Source organism: Choloepus didactylus, chromosome 1, assembly GCF_015220235.1.
Source record: "Choloepus didactylus isolate mChoDid1 chromosome 1, mChoDid1.pri, whole genome shotgun sequence".
In the NCBI taxonomy this organism is placed as follows: domain Eukaryota; kingdom Metazoa; phylum Chordata; class Mammalia; order Pilosa; family Megalonychidae; genus Choloepus; species Choloepus didactylus.
The window spans coordinates 191764180-191781773 of NC_051307.1; the positions used below are offsets into that span (position 1 = coordinate 191764180).

Genomic DNA, 17594 nt, shown 5'->3' on the forward strand with positions numbered 1-17594 from the left:
AAAAGGACATTTTGAGCTCTTTTTGTGCCATAAAGCAAGGAAGTGCTCAAATCCTAATAGGTTTAAGTGAAAGTGGCACTGGAGCCAACTTGAAGGGGCTCCCACTGGCCAAATAAGGGGAATGCCTTACATGAGGGGTTGACAAAGTATAGTTCATGGGTCAAATTGGGCTGCCACCTATTTTCGTAAATGAAGTTTATCTGGAACACAGCCAGGCCCATTTACTAATACATTGTCTATGGCTGCTTTTATGCTATAATGGTAGAGTAGAGTAGCTGAGAAAGAGAGCTATCTGGCTCTTCACAGACAAAGTTTGCTGACTCCTTCCTTACCGACATGACACTCACCTGCAAATTCAATGCTGTACCTTGATTGGATCCTGGATTTTTTTAAAAAAGTCAAAAAGGAAAATTTGGGGACAAGTTGGGAAATTTGAATATGGACTGTATATTAAATGATATTGAATCAATGTTAAATTTCTTGAGTGTGATAATAGTACTGTGGTTATCTGGGAGGAGTCCTTGTTCTTAGAAGATATAAACTGATATAATTAGAAATAAAATGCTATGATGTCTGCAACTTACTCTCAAATGGTTCAGCCAAAGAAAAATATCTCTTTCTTTCTCTCTCTCTCAAATGAATGTGAGAGAATGTTAAAATTGGTGACTCCAGATAAAGATTATCTGATGTTCATTGTAGTATTTGCTTTTTCCTTAGCTTTGAAAATTTTGTCTGTGGTTTGGTTTTGAGGGAGAGCAGTCCTTGTACACATTGACCTTTAACACACCCAGGCAGATCGTGTGCTAGTTTAAGCTGAGCAGCCACCCTTACAATCAGGCCATTCCAGATGAGGTGTCTATAGGGACAACTTTTAGGGAACCAACTCCAATCCACACAATGGGAGATCTTTTATAAGGAATGAGATAGAAGCCCATCAAATTCAGTTCTGGGTGGCAGGTAGATCAGTCAGTGAGTTCCAGAGGGCCAGCCCTTTCCTTTTGGGATATGTGATGGAGACAACTCTTCTTGAAAATCTGGATGCTTACTCCCCTCTTTGCTGTACACTCCCGCCCTTCCCACATCGAGAACAAAAAGAGAGCACCTGGAGCAGACATCATGTCAGAGAGGCTTCTGCTTGTAGAGTTTGCCCAGGAACTATATAAAGACACCCGCAGGGAATGAGCTCAGGGAAAGAACATATACTTGCCTTTGTCAACCTGGGGTTGTACCCCCAAATCTCCACATTAGCCTGTTATAGGTAACAGCACCACAACAGCATGACTTCAGGAAACGCCTGTGACTGATTTCTCAGACATTGAGGACTTCCCTCTGGTTAGGTACCAGTAGGATCAGGGGCTGTGTAGGGCTGCAGACGACCTCACTAAGGTTACCTTAGCCTGGTGCCACTATGCAGCAGGCACAGGCAATGGTAGTTCCTTCCTTAGTGTCAGTTTGTTCTCTGAGAGTGCATCAAGAATACAGAAGTTTGACATTCCCTGGACAGTACCACCCTTTTGGGTATGCATAATCCCCCAGTCTCTCCACCCTGGACCAATTCCTTGACTTAGAAATGCAAGAGAGGGAGTCAGCTCATGGAGCACAGAGTTTCATGTCTCCTCTTTTATTTGATCAAGGATAGAGGTGCTCCATATGGAATAGCCCCCCTGAGACATCTTCTCCTAGGACCTCAGAAACTCATTTGAGGGTAAGCCGCAGCTTCTTTTGTCTATTTTTAGAAAAGCACTCTTTGGATTTTACATATAGCTGTGAAAGTAAAAACAGGATTTATACTGCTGGGGATTCAGGAAGAGTTTTGCAACTCAAACCCCAAAGGAGAAGTCTTGGCTTCCTCAGCTTCCCCCTGACAATGGAGATTAATGTCATTCTACCACACTGGAGGCAAGTGAAAATTAAAATAGATCTTTAGTCATGCTGGAAGGAGGAATGAGAGTGTGGAAGGCTCTGGCCCTCCACCCCTGTCAGCTGAGGGGCTGACAGGTAAAGGCTGGATGCTGATAGGCAAAGCCTCCTCAGGCCTCCCTGTGGTCAACCCGGGGGAGTTAATCCAGCCTAGAGGCACAGGTGCAGGTCCTCGAGGCTGGGAGTGTGGCCACAATTCTGGAGGGAGCCTCCTGCGTGGACCACACTGCTGAAGGTCCAGGGTGGGGAGGCAGGTGGCACAGAGGGGCAGCAGGCCTGGGCCCCCCTCACGCACATTTAGGGCCTTCTAACCCTCACCATCATTCCTCTCCCACTGCACCACTCTGCAGCCTTTCCCCTTCTTCAGCCTTTGTGGCTGGATGACAGACCCAGGAAGGGACTTAAAAGAGAAAGGAAAAAGGAAGAAGAAAAGAGGGAAAAGAAAACAATCGGGGAGACTGTTGAAGCAGAGATGGGGCATGGAAAAATGGGGAAAAGGAAGATGGTCCCAGAGGGCTGGAAGTTAGGAGAAAACATTTATGACACTGCAAGAGTTGAAACAACAGAGAAATTAGAGGGAACAGTCCCCAAGACTTCCCTCACTTCTGACACCAACTGCAAGTTTGGAGAGTTCTTGAAACAACCCTCAGTTTCAGTAATTCACTAGAAGGACTCACAGAACTCACGGTTAGGGAAGGATACAGATTAAAATCAGCCAAGGGAAGAAATGCATAGGGCAGAGTCTGCAGAGGATCAGACATGGAGCTTCTGTTGTCTTCTCCCCGTGAAGTCAGGACGCGCTGTTTTCCAGGTATCTGTGTGTGACAATACACATGGAGTTTTGCCAACCAGGGAAGCTCACCCGAACCTCAGTGTCCAGAGTCTTTATTGGAATTTATCACATAGGCATGATTGATTGGTCAATTTGGTCCCCACCCTACCTCACTTTGTTGTATGTGGTGTGGTCAGCCCTTACCCTGAGACCACTGGCCAGCCTCTGCCCTCAATCGTTTAGACTATCTAGTGCGACCCCGAAGCCCACAGTCAAACAAAGACACTAGAACTTACGTCCCAGAAGGCAAGGGCAAAGTCCAGACCTCTCTTTGGTGAGGGTAAATTCTTCACAACACACATTCTTGACTATAAAGGGGCCCAATATAAGTCCATTCTAAGCATTTCTACCACAATTAAGCAAATCCTTAAGTTCTTATAACAACATTGGAGGCCATGAGAAGGAGCCTCTCAGATCTCTGACTGTGGGGAGAGTAATTGACTGATGGACTCTGAAGTTTCTCTCCTTCTGTGATGATTTGTAGCTGTGTATACCCCAGAAAAAACATGTTCTTAAACTTAATCCATTCCTGTGTGATGAGGTTACTTCAGTGAAGGTGTGGCCTAACCCAGTCAGGATGGATCTTAATCATGGAGTCCTTTATAAGCAGGATGAAATTCAGACAGATGGAGGGAAAGCCATGGGAAGCAAGAAACTGAACATCAATGAAACTTAGAAGAGAAAGAAGAGAAAAGGAAACGCCACCATATGCTTTGCCATGTGAGAAGCTGAGGACCAAGGATCACTAGCAGCAAGCTCCAGAAGGCCAGTCTTTGGGAAGAAAGCATCGCCTTGATGATGCCTTGATTTGGATTTTCTCTTAGCCTCAAAACCACGAGCCAATAAACTCCCATTGTTTAAGCCAATCCATTGCATGATATTTGCTTGAGCAGCCAAGGGAACTAAAATACCCTCCAGTGACTAAGTGTGGCAGGAACACTAAGGTAGTTCTGTTCCTGGGAGATGTGAGAATTCTCTGACAGTGGCTTTGGCTTGGTGACACTCAATTGGCCTTGCCAGAACTTTTCTTCCATCTCTCCAACACAAGGGTCGGACTGCATTAGAGTCTTCTTCTGGGCTCCCCAACTCCCTTCACATTTTCTATCAGAGACGTTTTCCCAAATACATCTCTTGCATGTCTTATCCCTTCCTGTCTTGGCATCTGCTTTCCTGAGGACTTGAAATAGCTGAAATCCTTACACTAGGTACTATTGTTATGTTTAATGGATGAGAAAACCAAGGCAAAGCGAGATTAAATGAATTCCTTCAAGTTTTGCAGCCAGTTGTGGCAAAACTGGGATTTGAATCTCCATGCTTAACTGCCATGCTGCTGTTATTACCCTTTCACAATGGGGAAACTGAGTCTGGAGCAAGTTCAGAAGTGAATCCACTGTCACTTGGCTACTATAACCCAGGTGCCCCAGGATATGGACGAGGCTCAATGAACATCAACTTTCAGTTGTCTCAGGCTTCACTGAGTGAGGGTAACATCTCCCTGTGCCTTTCTGGACTCACAGGGGCAGCTCACTGTTGCTCCAAAGCAAGGCCATGCTCTTTGATGGCATCCTCCATGGTTGCCAAACATCAGTCATCTCCTTCCTTGCATCTGCATCTCCTCCTGCTTCCTCAGGGCAACGGTCTCTGTTGCAATCCAGAGGCTACAGAATCCCTGAGGCTCTGAAACACAGTCACAGCTTTGCTGGCTTCCATGTGGATCTGGGAAGAAGGTTTTGCTCCTCAGAGGGTCAGACAAGGTTCTGGGACAGGGCTGGGGCCAGATGCCTCCTGCATCTCCTTTTCAACACCTTTCAAATCACTGTGAACAGATGCCTTTGCACAGATGCTCGCTCCCTTTGCTACATGCTAATCATCCCCAAGAAGACAATGTCCCTCTAGCCAGAGGACAGCCAATGCCTGAGTTCCAGGAAGGCTTGAATAGAACATCCTGCCTCATCTGGGAAATATCAGGGCTGTGATTCAAGACTGGGTCTGTCTTGGTATATGAAACCCTTGGTCTTTCTTGTACCAGAGACAGTAAGAAAGGTGGTAGAACCTGGAAAGGAGGGAAACAACAGAAGCTAGGATGCAAAATTAAGAGTAGGTATGACAACAGTAAAGATCTGGGATACGGAGAGAGAATGCATCGCCAGAGCTCTCAGGCTCCCACCAGGAGCCTCTCTTTGGGGTGGAAACACACCAGGAAGTATTCACTTGCTTGTCTGAACTGTGAGGGTTGCTTGGCAAAGGGTCCACCTGAGAGCTGATGGGCTTTGCCCATTTGTTGGCAAGACTCTTCTGAGGCCCCAGCATCACTGCTTTTCTAAGCAATAACCAGCCTTCTCAGCCTGGTCTTACTTGACCCAGCAGTTTCGCATCCAGTAACTTGTGGGTTCTCACAAGTTACTGTGGCTTCTCCTGGGACTTTTTCCCGACTCTTCTGCTGACAGAAAGTTCATACCTCCAGGCCATTATACCAGCCCTCCACACAGCTTGCTCATATTCTTGCCCCTAGGAAGTTGCGGGTGTGTACGTGTTAAAACAATAATTTGTTTAACATAAGCATTGAGACTATACCATGATTTTTATAAACCTGCTTTGGATTTGCTTCATGTATGAGTATATCATGAGCTTTGGGGTAATGCAAGTGACCCAGTCTCCCTTGGCTTCTGAGTGGCCCTCCTTTCATGGATGTGAAAAAGAGATTTAACATTAGAAAAGCTGAAAGAAGTGCACAATTGCTTCATATGGAAGAGAATACAAAAGGAAAACTAAGGGAAAAAGACCAACTAACTTGATGCTCTTGCAACAAAGTCAGGTCACAGAAGGGCACAGTAGTTGTGTACAGGAAGGTTGCAAAGAGAATGAGCACAGAACTATATATGCGAATGGAAATGTCAGACTGGTAGAAATCACTTTGTTGAGGCTGGAACCATAGCTATTGTCTAAGGACAAGGTCATGGAGATAAAATAAAAAAAAAACAACAGCGATCCAGTTTGCAAGAGAGACAACAGGTGAGAGGAAACTTCAGTTATGTAAGGCAAAGGAGTTGAACAAGGCAAATCCTTCTGTTAGAGGTAAAGATTCCTTAAAAATGCCCATGTTCTAATGACTTTAAAATTGTTTCAGCTTCTAAATTGCACGTGCCTAGGACTCTTTCTTTGTCCCCAAGGACTCCTGGCTGAACAGCCCTCAGGACAGGGAGAGTGACACCACAGTTGTGATGGTGGGTGAGGAACACCAGTTGGCTCTGGTGGGCCTTTGAGGAGGGGACAGAGAGGGGAAGGAGCTCCTGAGAAGGGGATACCCATTCCCTCTCTCAGGTGGTGGTTTTAGAATGGGAGGGCCTGGAAGGAGTGGTTGTGAAGTCCACAATGTGAAACTGAGCATATGAAGCTGGGGCAAAAGATTCAGGTTCACAAGATGCCTCCAGGCCAGGCTGGGGAGGAGGGGGTCTGTCTTGGTGTCTGCAGTGGGGTTAGTGGAGATGGCAGATGAAGACTGCATGGGGTGAGGGCAGGGAGAGGCTGCTTGTCAGAGGGTCCAGAGGGCACGGGGAGTGGGTGACTCTGAGGGTCGACTGTGTAAGGTAGGGATGGAGATGACTTGACAGCTTCTTCTGCCCCGGGCTTCGTGTACGTCCAGGATTGCTCCCCCTCATCCTGCCCACCATTGGTACCCCTCCCTCCTGCTCCTCAGGCACACGTGGCTGCGTTCCCAAAGCCCTGCCTGGTCTCTAAGGCTCCAACCACAGCCCCAGCTTACCCGACTCTTCAGCCTCCTTTGACTTGGGATGAGGCTCCGCCATGCCCCAAGGCACGCCATCCCTCCCTTGTCTCTTCTTCACATCCATCCAACACCTTTTCTGTCCCAGGCCCTATGCTTGTTGGGAGTGAAGTCTTGGAGAATTTTAATCTAGTTTTTTTTTTTTTTTCTGGCTCTACTTTTCAAACACCTAAATTCCTTAGGGAAGAGTAAAGAGGGGATTTGGAGAGGGCACTTTTCCTTTTCGTTTCCTTCTGATTCTAAAAAGATTCCTTCCTTGATCAGAAGGAGGGAGAGCAAGGGAACGGGGGTGGGGGCAGTGTGAATTTATAGACTTTGGGGGCAGGGGTGTCTCTCTCAGAGACTGAGGCCCTGCCCCTGCCTCCTGGGCAGAGTCCTGGAGAGGCTTTAGCACTCATGATAATCTGGGAGATTCAGTAGCAAAGAGGATTTGCGTCCTGCTGCTGGCCAAGTTCTGGGGAGGAGCAAGACCCCAGAGCGGGAATGGAGCTAGGGAATGGATATGGGCCATAACCAGTGTTACAGAACCCCACGGTGTGGGGTATTGTAGAAGCCGCAGAATGAATTCTGGGCCCAAGGTGTGGCATGAAGTTAGGACAGCAGCTGGACCCGAGGGGCAAGTCACAGAGGAATGGGGCGAAGCCCCTGCATGGATGGGTCAGTGGCTGAAGTACAGAGAGGAAGACGGCGGTCTGGTGGGCACTTGCATGGAGGTCGGTGAAGGGTAGTGGCCAGCTAGGATTGCACTGAGCTGTGAGTAGCAGAAAACCAGTAGATGTGGTGTAAACATGTGGGAGGCTTTGTGGACTCCTGCTCTAGGAAGCCCTGGGGTAGGCAGCCCAAAGTGGGTACAGCAGAAAAACAGTACCATTTTTCACCAGGCAAAAATATATGGCAAATTGTAGTTTTGATTTAAGAAATAAATTTAGTTCAGGCAAATGATCCATCCTCTAAGAAAGAGTCATAAATAAAGAGGACGTGCATTCTTCTTTAGACATGTTTACAAATTTAAATATATTTAAAAATAGCTCACAAGTATCAATCCTTCAATTACTACAGCTGCTCTTACAACTCCCAGTTGTCTCCTATTCAACCAAATGTCAGTATTTTATCAGTGGAAATAATCACTATTTTTTTTTTGCTGCATTAATTTTACCCTAGTAAACCTATTGGTATTTTATTCATATTTTGCACATTCTGAATAGCTGTGGTGGAACTTACCCAGCACATTTAACCCCCAAACCATACATTTCCAAGGGCTCAATTATGCTAACCACAGAGTAGAAAAACACTTGTATTCTCACGCTCTCCACTCTTCCTATTCTGGTATGCAAAACTGTGTTTGCTAAGTGCACATATAACTTAAGGTCCTGATTAGGCAATGTTTTAGTTTTCTAGTGCTGTTGTAACAAAGCACCACAAACTGGGGGGCTTAAAACAATGGGAATTTATTTTCTCACTGTTCTGGAGGCTAGATCAGGGTGTCAGCAGAGTGAATTGTAGAAGCAGCAGAGTGAATTCTGGGCCCAAGGTATGGCATGGAGAAGTTAGGACAGCAGCTGGGGAGAATCCTTCTGTGCATATTCTAGCTTCTGGGGACTTCTGGCAAGCTTGGCTTGCAGCTGCATCACTCTGATCTCTGCTTCTATCATCATATAACCTTTCTCCCTGAATTTATCTGTGTGTTTGCCTTTTTCTTCTAAGGGAACCAATGATTGGATTTAGAGCTCATTCTAATCCAGTATGACCTCATCTTATTCTAACTAATTCTATTTGCAAAGGCCCAGTTTCCAAATAAGTTGGCATTATGAGGTTCTGGGTGGACTTGAATTTTGGGGGGCACTATTCAACCCAGTACAGGTCCCCTGGTGGGTCCAAATCTGCATATCTAGCTCAGGCACTCTGGGATATCACCACAGGTTACACAGGACCCTGTGTGCATGAGGTATCAGGCTATGCATCCTGACCACATTTCACTTCTCAAGATGGGAAAGAACTGGGGGGCCCATGGTCAACTTCCTAGACATTAAAATCAGGGCCACTACTCTTGTTTCACCTAGAAAAAAGAGATAAAGGCACTGGGGTTGGCATGGACCCACCTTGAAGTGGGGAGAGGAAAGGGACATAGGGAAAAAGGGGCTTTTAGGGGGCTAATGGTATGATATGGAAAGCTTCCTGGAAAATTACGAAGAGCAAGGCAAACATTGTGGGGAGGCTGGTCCCTTCAGGTCTCACAGTGGGAATGGTAGGACCTGAGGGAAGGGTTTCTTAACTTTGGGGAAACTGGACTGTCCTCTCTGGTGTAACAGAGAGAGGAAAAGGGAAGTGAACTTGCTTTGAGCCCTTCCCTGGGCTAGAAAACTGTGCTAATTGCTTTTACTTGTAATCTCTCATTTTCTCCCAAACCCCAATCATAGGTATCACCACCCCATTTTCTGAGGTAGTAGAGTCATTTCTAAAGACAAATACTCTCAGAGTGGAATGTCTAACCCTAGTGCAAGCTCGTCAGCACAAGTGACAGGTGTCTGGGGAGGGGTGGGCGCAGAACCTCATGGGCAAGAAAGTGGCAAGGTGGCCTTGGCGTCCAGCAGGCTTCACTGAAGAATCTGGAAGCCAGAGATGTTGGACCCAGTGGCTGGCATGTCTGTAATACTTGGAGGGAAAGAGGAGTCTATCGAGCAGGTGTCCCCTTAGGTGAGAGTGGCCAAGGGTGACTAGAGCCATTGGAATGGAACTTCCAGAAAGACTAAGGTTGATGAACTGGGCTCCTCATATTTCCTAGGGCTTCTCAACATCATATTTAGGGTCTGCACCTAGAGCTTTCAATTCTTCTCATTAGCCAGTAAAGGCATAAGAGGTTTCAGAGACAGTTTCAAGTCTTAACTGCTGAAACTGCACCATCTCTGCACTAAACATCCTTAGAAACTTTTCCTTCTATAAAGTTTTAGGTTCTGTCTTACTGGCTCATGTCTCTTCAGGTAATGTCCGGCGCTTCTCTGCCCCGCCTCGAGTCCTCGGTCGGCCGGCGATGGGGACCAGAGAGATAAGGGGAGAGAGGGTGCGGACAACGTCTTACCCAGAGCACTTGTGATCACTCAGGACTCGCGGTGGTAAAGCAGATAAACTTTTAATGGGACTAGGCAATCATCATCTTTACAGGTTCCACCCGGGGCGAGACACCTCGGGGGAGAACAACCTCGATGCGGCCGTCAGGTACGGCTCCTTGTGGGCTGTCTCCCCGAGCTTTGCCCGGGAACTTTCTTATAAACCTTGTGTGTATCCAATGGGCTAACGCCACGCACACAAGCATGATTGGTGAATACAGCGGGTGGTTACATACATGCGTCACTATGCGGAAACAGGATGCAGGCGCCATCTTGGCTCACTCGATGGGCGGGGGTAACTCTAGAGCAGGCTGCAGCGCATACGCTAGGCCCGATTCGGGAGGCGGCTTTCCACAAGGTAAGACACTTGGATGTCGTTAGAAAGTAGCCAAATCGAGTGTGATAAATATGCCAGCGTCAGGTGCTGTTATTTCCCTCAGCCTGTGTGCGTCTGCCTGTGCTTTGAGTCATGGTGAGGCAGTGTCATTTCTGCTGCCTCTGATCAACTTACAGAACTGACCTTGATAAATACATTGTTGCTAAGAGTCATTTTCTTGACTCTCAGTTTTAAATAGCTTTTGGCTATCTGCCTCTGGATAGCTCCTGCCAATGTTTGATTAAATTGCCAACGAATACGTAGGAAAAGATGAAAATGCTTGATGATGCCACAGACTGAGACTGAAAACAACCTTGTCATAATTAGGTTGGGGGGGTAGTTTGCATTTACTACAAGGTAGGTTCATGTAAAAGAGAAACTACAATGGGTTTTGCCTTCTGAAACAGTAAAAATAAGAAATGACAGAACAGGAAAAAACATTTGCAACACATATGACAGACAAAAAGGTTACTATATTTCCTCTATAGTGAGTTCTTAAAAATCAATTTTAAAGCATTAAGAGGACCCCCTTGGGGGTGCAGTGAATGGACTGTGGAGGAGCAGGAGTGGAAGCAAGGAGACCCAAGCGGAGTTGTCTGGGGGGAGTCATTGTGATGGCTTGGACTGGGGAATGGTGGTGAAGTGGCAAGAGGGGATCTGAGTCAGGAGATATTGTGGAAAAAGTGCTGAGTGGGACTGGCTGGTGAGTTGGAAATGGAGCACCAGGGAAAGAGGGGCACCCAGGACGACCCCAAGGATTTTGATCAGAGCGACTGGAAGAATGGAGCTGTCCTCTACTGACACTGCAAAACTGCAGGGGAGCAGGTTTTGTGATGCATGCTGGGAGATGATTATTATATATCCAAGAGGAATTATCAGGGAGGGAATTGGATATATTCATCTGGATGCCAGAGAAGTCTGGGTGGAGAAAACCATGTGGAATTTGTTAGAGGAGAGATGGTGTTTAAAGGTTTGCGACTGGCTGAGATCTCCAGGGAAGTGAGTGCAGAAAGAGAGAAGAGGTCTAAGGCTCAAGCCTTGGGCTGTTGATGTTTAAAGGTCTGGGAGGTGGAAGGAGCCAGTGAAGGAGACTGCAAAAGAGCAGCCAGTGAGGAGGTAGGAGAAGAGAAGGAGACAGAGATAGAGAGAGAGATAGAGATGGAGAGGAGAGGAGAGGATAGGAGAGGAGAGGAGAGGAGAGGAGAAATATCTCCAATGCTGAGTGGAAAATGTGCTTTGAAAAGGGGGCAGTGATCAACTTTGTCAAATTCTGCTGTTAGGTCAAGTAAGGTGAGCTTGATTATGGACCATTGGATTTAGCAATGCGGAGTACACTGGTGAGCTCAACAAGAGTGAATCTGGGACAGAACTGGGAGCTCAAAATGGCCGAGGCTTTCTGCACTGAGTTGAAAAAGGAACAGAGCTAGTCCGAGGAGACCCTCCGGCTTTCCAAGAATGAAGATGCTAAATAAAAGATTCCTGAAATTTTTTCATTTGAGATATTTGGGAGTTTGAACAAGGGAACCGTGTGCTTGGTGAAACCGGGAGTCTGCGTTCTGAAACGAGTGAGTAAGCCTGCTGAATATCCTGCAGCCACACTGCAGTGTGGGGAAACTGTGGGTTGGCGTTTGGAATCGGACTAGTTCTTTTTAAAAAACCCAAAAGCGGCTGCGGATACAGCAGTGAGAACCTCATAGGGAAGCGTGGCAGGAACAGCATCTCTACAACCTGTGAGTACGCCTCAATATCTCGCGTGGACGACAGCCTTTTGCACACCTGCTGCTAATTTTCTCGGAGCGAGGAAGGCAGAGGTGAGCCAAAAGGGGGAAAAAACCACGCCCCTTACAGCCATCTTTCCGGTGGGCTGGGAACGTTCCTGCCCGGAGCCAGCGCCACAGCCCAAAGCTGTGCCAAAAAACCCATTGTGATGGGAAGTGTTTCCAGCAATGAGTGCACATGCCACAATATCTGGTGTGGACAATAGCCTTTCATGCACCTGCAGCTAACTGTCCCGGAGCTAGGAAAGCAGAGCTGTGCGAAAAGGGGGAAATTAACACACTCCATTCATCCATCCTTTCAGCAGGCTGGGAACACCTCTACACAGAACTTCCCTTGAGGGTTGGCGCACACTTGTGACATAGCACAGCCTTCCCTCAGCAGAGGCCCGAGAAGGGCACAGCTTGGAAGAGGGACCCACTTGGAAATCCCAGGGACCATAAGCCAATACCAAGGACTTGTGGGTCAGCAGCAGAGACAATCTGTGGCGAGACCAAAATGAAGGTTTAGACTCTTGGAACAGCCTTAAATCTCCAGGAACACCTGGGAGGTTTGATTGTTTAAGCTGCCCTCACTCCCTAACTGCTCAGACACACACCCCACATTCAGGGCAGACAGCACCTACTACACACGCAAAACTGGTGCACCAATTTGATCCCACAAGAATCAGATCCCCCACACACCACAAAGACAAAGTTGGGGAGAACTGGCTTGAGGGGAATTGGTGGCTCGCAGATGCCACCTGCTGGTTAATTAGAGAACGTGTATGCCACCAAGCTGTAGATCTGACAAATTAGAGAGTCTTTGAATTAGCGTACATATCCTAAAAGAACCCTATCAAGTTAAGCAAATGCCAAGAGGCCAAAAACAACAGAAAATTTTAAAGCATATGAAAAAACCAGACAATATGGATAACCCAAACCCAAGCACCCAAATTAAAAGATTAGAGGAGACGCAGTACTTGGAGCAATTAATCAAAGAACTAAAAACAAACAATGAGACCATGGCACAGGATATAAAGGACATGAAGAAGAGCATGGCACAGGATATAAAAGACATGAAGAAGAGCCTAGAAGAGCATAAAGAAGACATTGCAAGAGTAAATAAAAAAATAGATGATCTTAAGGAAATAAAAGAAACTGTGGACCAAATTAAAAAGATTCTGGATACTCATAGTACAAGACTAGAGGAAGTTGAAAAACAAATCAGTGACCTGGAGTACAACAAAACAGAAAATGAAAGCACAAAAGAAAGAATGGGGAAAAAATTGAAAAAATCTAAATGGACCTCAGGGATATGATAGATAAAATAAAACATCCAAATATAAGACTCATGGGTGTCTCAGAAGGGGAAGAGAAGGGTAAAGGTCTAGAAAGAGTATTCAAAGAAATTGTTGGGGAAAATTTCCCAAACCTTCTACACAACATAAATACACGAAGCATAAATGCCCAGTGAACTCCAAATAGAATAAATCCAAATAAACCCACTCTGAGACATATTCTGATCAGACTATCAAATACTGAAGAGAAGGAGCAAGTTCTGAAAGAAGCAAGAGAAAAGCAATTCACCACATACAAAGGAAACAACATAAGACTAAGTAGTGACTACTCAGCAGCAACCATGGAGGCGAGAAGGCAGTGGCACAACATATTTAAAATTCTGAAAGGGAAAAATTGCCAACCAAGAATTCTTTATCCAGCAAAACTCTCCTTCAAATTTGAGGGAGAGCTTAAATTTTTCACAGACAAACAAATGCTGAGAGGTTTTGCTAATAAAAGACCTGACCTACTTGAGATACTAAAGGGAGCCCTAATGACAGAGAAACAAAGAAAGGAGAGAGAGATATGGAGAAAGATTCCATAATATTAGCTGAAGATGCATTTTTTAAGCCATATAGTGACCATTGAATATAAGTTTGGCTTTATTATCATCATAGTCTTCATAAGACACAACCCTATGTTAAATTATTTTTAATTCCATATTTCAGAGAAGAATAAAAAGACATTGCAGAATGGTGACATTATGAAGGAGAAAACATACTTGGTGTCACATCCTATTCCATGCTGCCATTTCTTTTACTCTATTTCAAATGGATAACTCAGGTTTATGGTATGGCATTCTTTCTGAAACACTAGAAGGCAGAAGTTGAAGATATTTGCCTCACTTTTCTGACTTGCTGATTGTAGATGTGTTCATCTCACTTAACTTGTAAGATGACTCTTAGTTTCCTAATTGATAAAACAGGAATTAGACTAAGAATAATTAAAAACTATTAAATTTAAGTCTGAAAATATAGACTTCTTTTGAAAACCCAAAGGAATACTCTTACACTTTTTGAGAGCATTGAAAAATGTGTATTCTCAATTATGTTTTATTGGTTGGTGTAGATGAGATGCCATTGTCTGGAGATAGGCATGGGATATATAGAGCAAAGGCATATAGAGAGCAGTGTTGGTGAAAATTTCTATTATATATGGAGAGACATCTGTTATTGTAGTCATTGAACCACTAAATTTAAGTGGCAATTATTAACTTCTATTTATACACTGAAACAAAAGAACATTAATTGTGGACCCAAGATTTGCTCTTTATTGCATAGTTAATGAAAAATACTGAACCATTTTAGCTTCTGAGTTCAGATAGAGGGTTTGGCAAAAAAGAAAAATCTATTTACTCTCTGATCCCTAAGCTTGTGTAGCTTACAGTGAGAATTCCTATAAACAAAACAAAATTATCTCAATGCATTTAGTTCCTTAGCTCAGATAAAAATAATTTGAATAGCAAGTGTTATGTGTAGGCTTGTTTGTAAATATACAAAGGAGGAAGAAGGGGAAGTGTTGATCTGTATTCAGATTTATTCTGCAACCTATGTAAGGTGAGAATAGTGCAACAATATCCTCATCTGTAAAATTTATAAAACAGCCACTATTTTGTGATATCAAATAAGATGAATATAAATATCTGAAAATTAAATACTATTCTGAAACTTTAAAAAAATAATAGAGGGGCATATAGGGAAAAAATGTACCTATTGCAAACTAATTACAGTTAGTAGTATTTTAACGTTCTTTCATCAATGGTAACAAATGTACTACACCATATTTTCTGGAATAATGAAAATGTTCTAAAAATTGAAAAAAATAATTAATTGTGGTGATGGGTGCACAGCTGTATGATGGTACTGGGGGCAATTGATTGTACACTTTGGGTCTTTGGATAATTGTATGGTATGTGAACAATCTCAATAAATAAAAAAAATTAAAAAAAAAAAAAAAGAGTGAATCTGGGATGAGAAGAAAGCCTGATGGGAGTGGAATCAAGAGAGAATGGGGGGAGGGAGAGGAAATGGAAACAACTCTTTCGAGTATCTCTAAATGGAATAGAGATGTGGGACAACAACTGAAGGAGATGTGGAGTCAAGAGGAGGTTTTTAAAAATGGGGTGTATTCTGGCCTGCTTGGATTATCAATCAGAGAGAGGAAATTGATTATGCAGAGGAGAGGGGACAAATGCAGGAATACACTCCTTGGGAAGGTAGGAGGGGGTGAGACCTAGTGCACAAGTCTCACTAGGGTTTGGCTTGAAATAAGAGCAGGGGCAACCCTTCCCTTATACTGGGAGAGAAAAGCAGAGGGCACAGCACAGCTGCAGGTCGGTGGGAAGATGTGGGGGTGGAAGCCTGGGGGAACTTCTTTTCTGGTTCCTTCCATTTTCTCAGAGAAATAATGTTCTTTGAAATGGCATTCATAAATTTCCGATGGATATGTAAATGAGCCTTTTGAAATTAGGCTTCCCAGCTTCTCAGCTTCTCAGCTGGGCATCCTCTTGCCCCATAACAGGGTCACCTGGTTATGACAAAGGGTGTTTAGAGTTGGTACTGATGGATTTCCTAACTGATTGGAGTATCACCTCTGCTAGCAAAGCCCAAGTTAGAGGGATTTTTAATAACTTCACTTCCTGATAAGGTATAAATGATTTGTGAAACGCAAGCCAGAGAGAATTCACTCAAGATTTAAGTAAAGTTGCTAATGCTTGGTTTATTCTAAATTTTTTCTCTTTTATTTTACAGGTAATGAGCTCTACATTTTACTGAGATGGTTATAGCCAAGTGTATATAAAATGATGGCAGATACACTGAAAATTGGCATTCCTGCAATCAGCTGTGCTAAATCCTGAATAATTTTTCTCTTTGTTGCATTTTGTTGCAAAGATTGTTTTTACTTTGTGTAGAAGTGAATTTATTAAACATTCACACTGTAAAGGATTTTATGGTTGTCCTGTTCCTCTCTACTTCTCCTCTAACCGCATTACCCTCTCTAGGACAATCATTGCCATCCCCATCTCTTCCCCAATGCTGTATGGCTTTGAGGTCCTGTCCTGTGTCTCCTTTACCCATGTGCTAAGAAATCTCTGTTCCCTTAGTTTAACTTATTTTTGTGATGCTATGGAACAATTTTTTAAAAATCCCCTATCCTTCTTCTCTTTTCTCTCTGCTAACAAGCAACATTGCCACCCTCTCTCAAGAACAGAAGTCGTCTTTCTCTTTGCCTCTTGAAGTCAGTAGCTGGCACTTTGTGTAATAGCAAAAGCCCACAAGATCTTGCCACAGAAGTCTGGGGAGGGGCAGGTGCCAAGATCAGGGACTGGGATTCCTGGAGCACCAGCAACGCAGTGCCAGCTCTCTGAAAAAATAATTTTGTAGTAGCTGGCAAGGGACACACAAATTCTTAAGTTCACTGATCCAGTAACTTCTCTACTACAATCAGAGATATGTGCAAAGCTTTACGTTCATTGTTCCTAATAGTAAAAAACTGCGGACAGCCTCCATGTCCATCAGTTGGGGCTTGGCTAAATAAAGCCTATTATGGGCATTTGTGCACCCATTAAAAACCATGTCTGAGTTTAATACATGGGAAAATGTTCATGCTATAATGCTAAAAAATAGATATAAAATTGTATGTATGTTATGATCTTAAATTTAAAAAAAAGAATTCGTCTGCAGAGAATGACACAGTAGAAAACCAGATCAGTGGTAAACAATGGCTTTCTCTGGGAGGTGGAATATTGTGTAATTTTCATTTGTATATGTTTCTTTATTTTCCATATTTCCGGTAATGACTCTATCTCTATTAATGAGAAAAGGCTATAAAGAATATAAAACGAACACAGTGAACACTGAGCAATCTTAGCTAGTTTTCAAAGAAATGCAAATTAAAACTTTATTTTTGTTTCTACCTAAATAAGTGAGGAAATGGGGTAAAAGAGAAATTTTCCTACTAGGCATGCAGTGTGGTTGCTAGTGCTGTCTAGGGTGTATCTGTTGCCTAACGACATGCCCTCCTACAACAAAAATAGAAACAAGATGCCACATTTTCCTCAGGAAACCACTTGGCCCTCCCGTGGATTGTGTATGTCTTGGAGAGAAACTAGATCTCTAGATTTGCTAAGAGCTTCTTCTCTCACTTGCTCTAGATCAGACTATTCTTGGGTTGCCCAAAATGCGGTTGCCAACTCAATATCACAAGTCATGTTGAAACCAGACTGGTCTCTGTGGGCCCCCGAGTGTGGTGCCGGTGGAAAGAAAAGAAGGCTCCAATTTTGTTCCAGTTTTGAGGGAACTAATGGGACATCATCTAGGGCCAGGTGGTACCCAAGGTAGACCTGTCGGACCTAGGTTGCATGCTCCCAGGTGTAGCTGTCAGCCTTGCAGAGTCGGGGTGAACTCACTCTCTGGGCTCTCGGGCAGCATCTCAGAGAGAGACGAAAGGAAAGACCATCAGACCCTGTACACACGCAAAGATG

At 44.3% G+C, this 17594-nt stretch overlaps 1 long non-coding RNA gene across 1 annotated transcript in view; it reads left to right on the forward strand.

Annotated features, from left to right (window-relative positions):
* LOC119542980 overlaps positions 1–15996 on the forward strand; it is a 54437-nt gene extending 38441 nt beyond the window's left edge. The window contains exon 3 of the long non-coding RNA XR_005218502.1: positions 15862–15996. This is a non-coding gene — a long non-coding RNA (uncharacterized LOC119542980). The remainder of the gene's footprint in view (positions 1–15861) is intronic.
* Positions 15997–17594: the final 1598 nt, after the last annotated feature.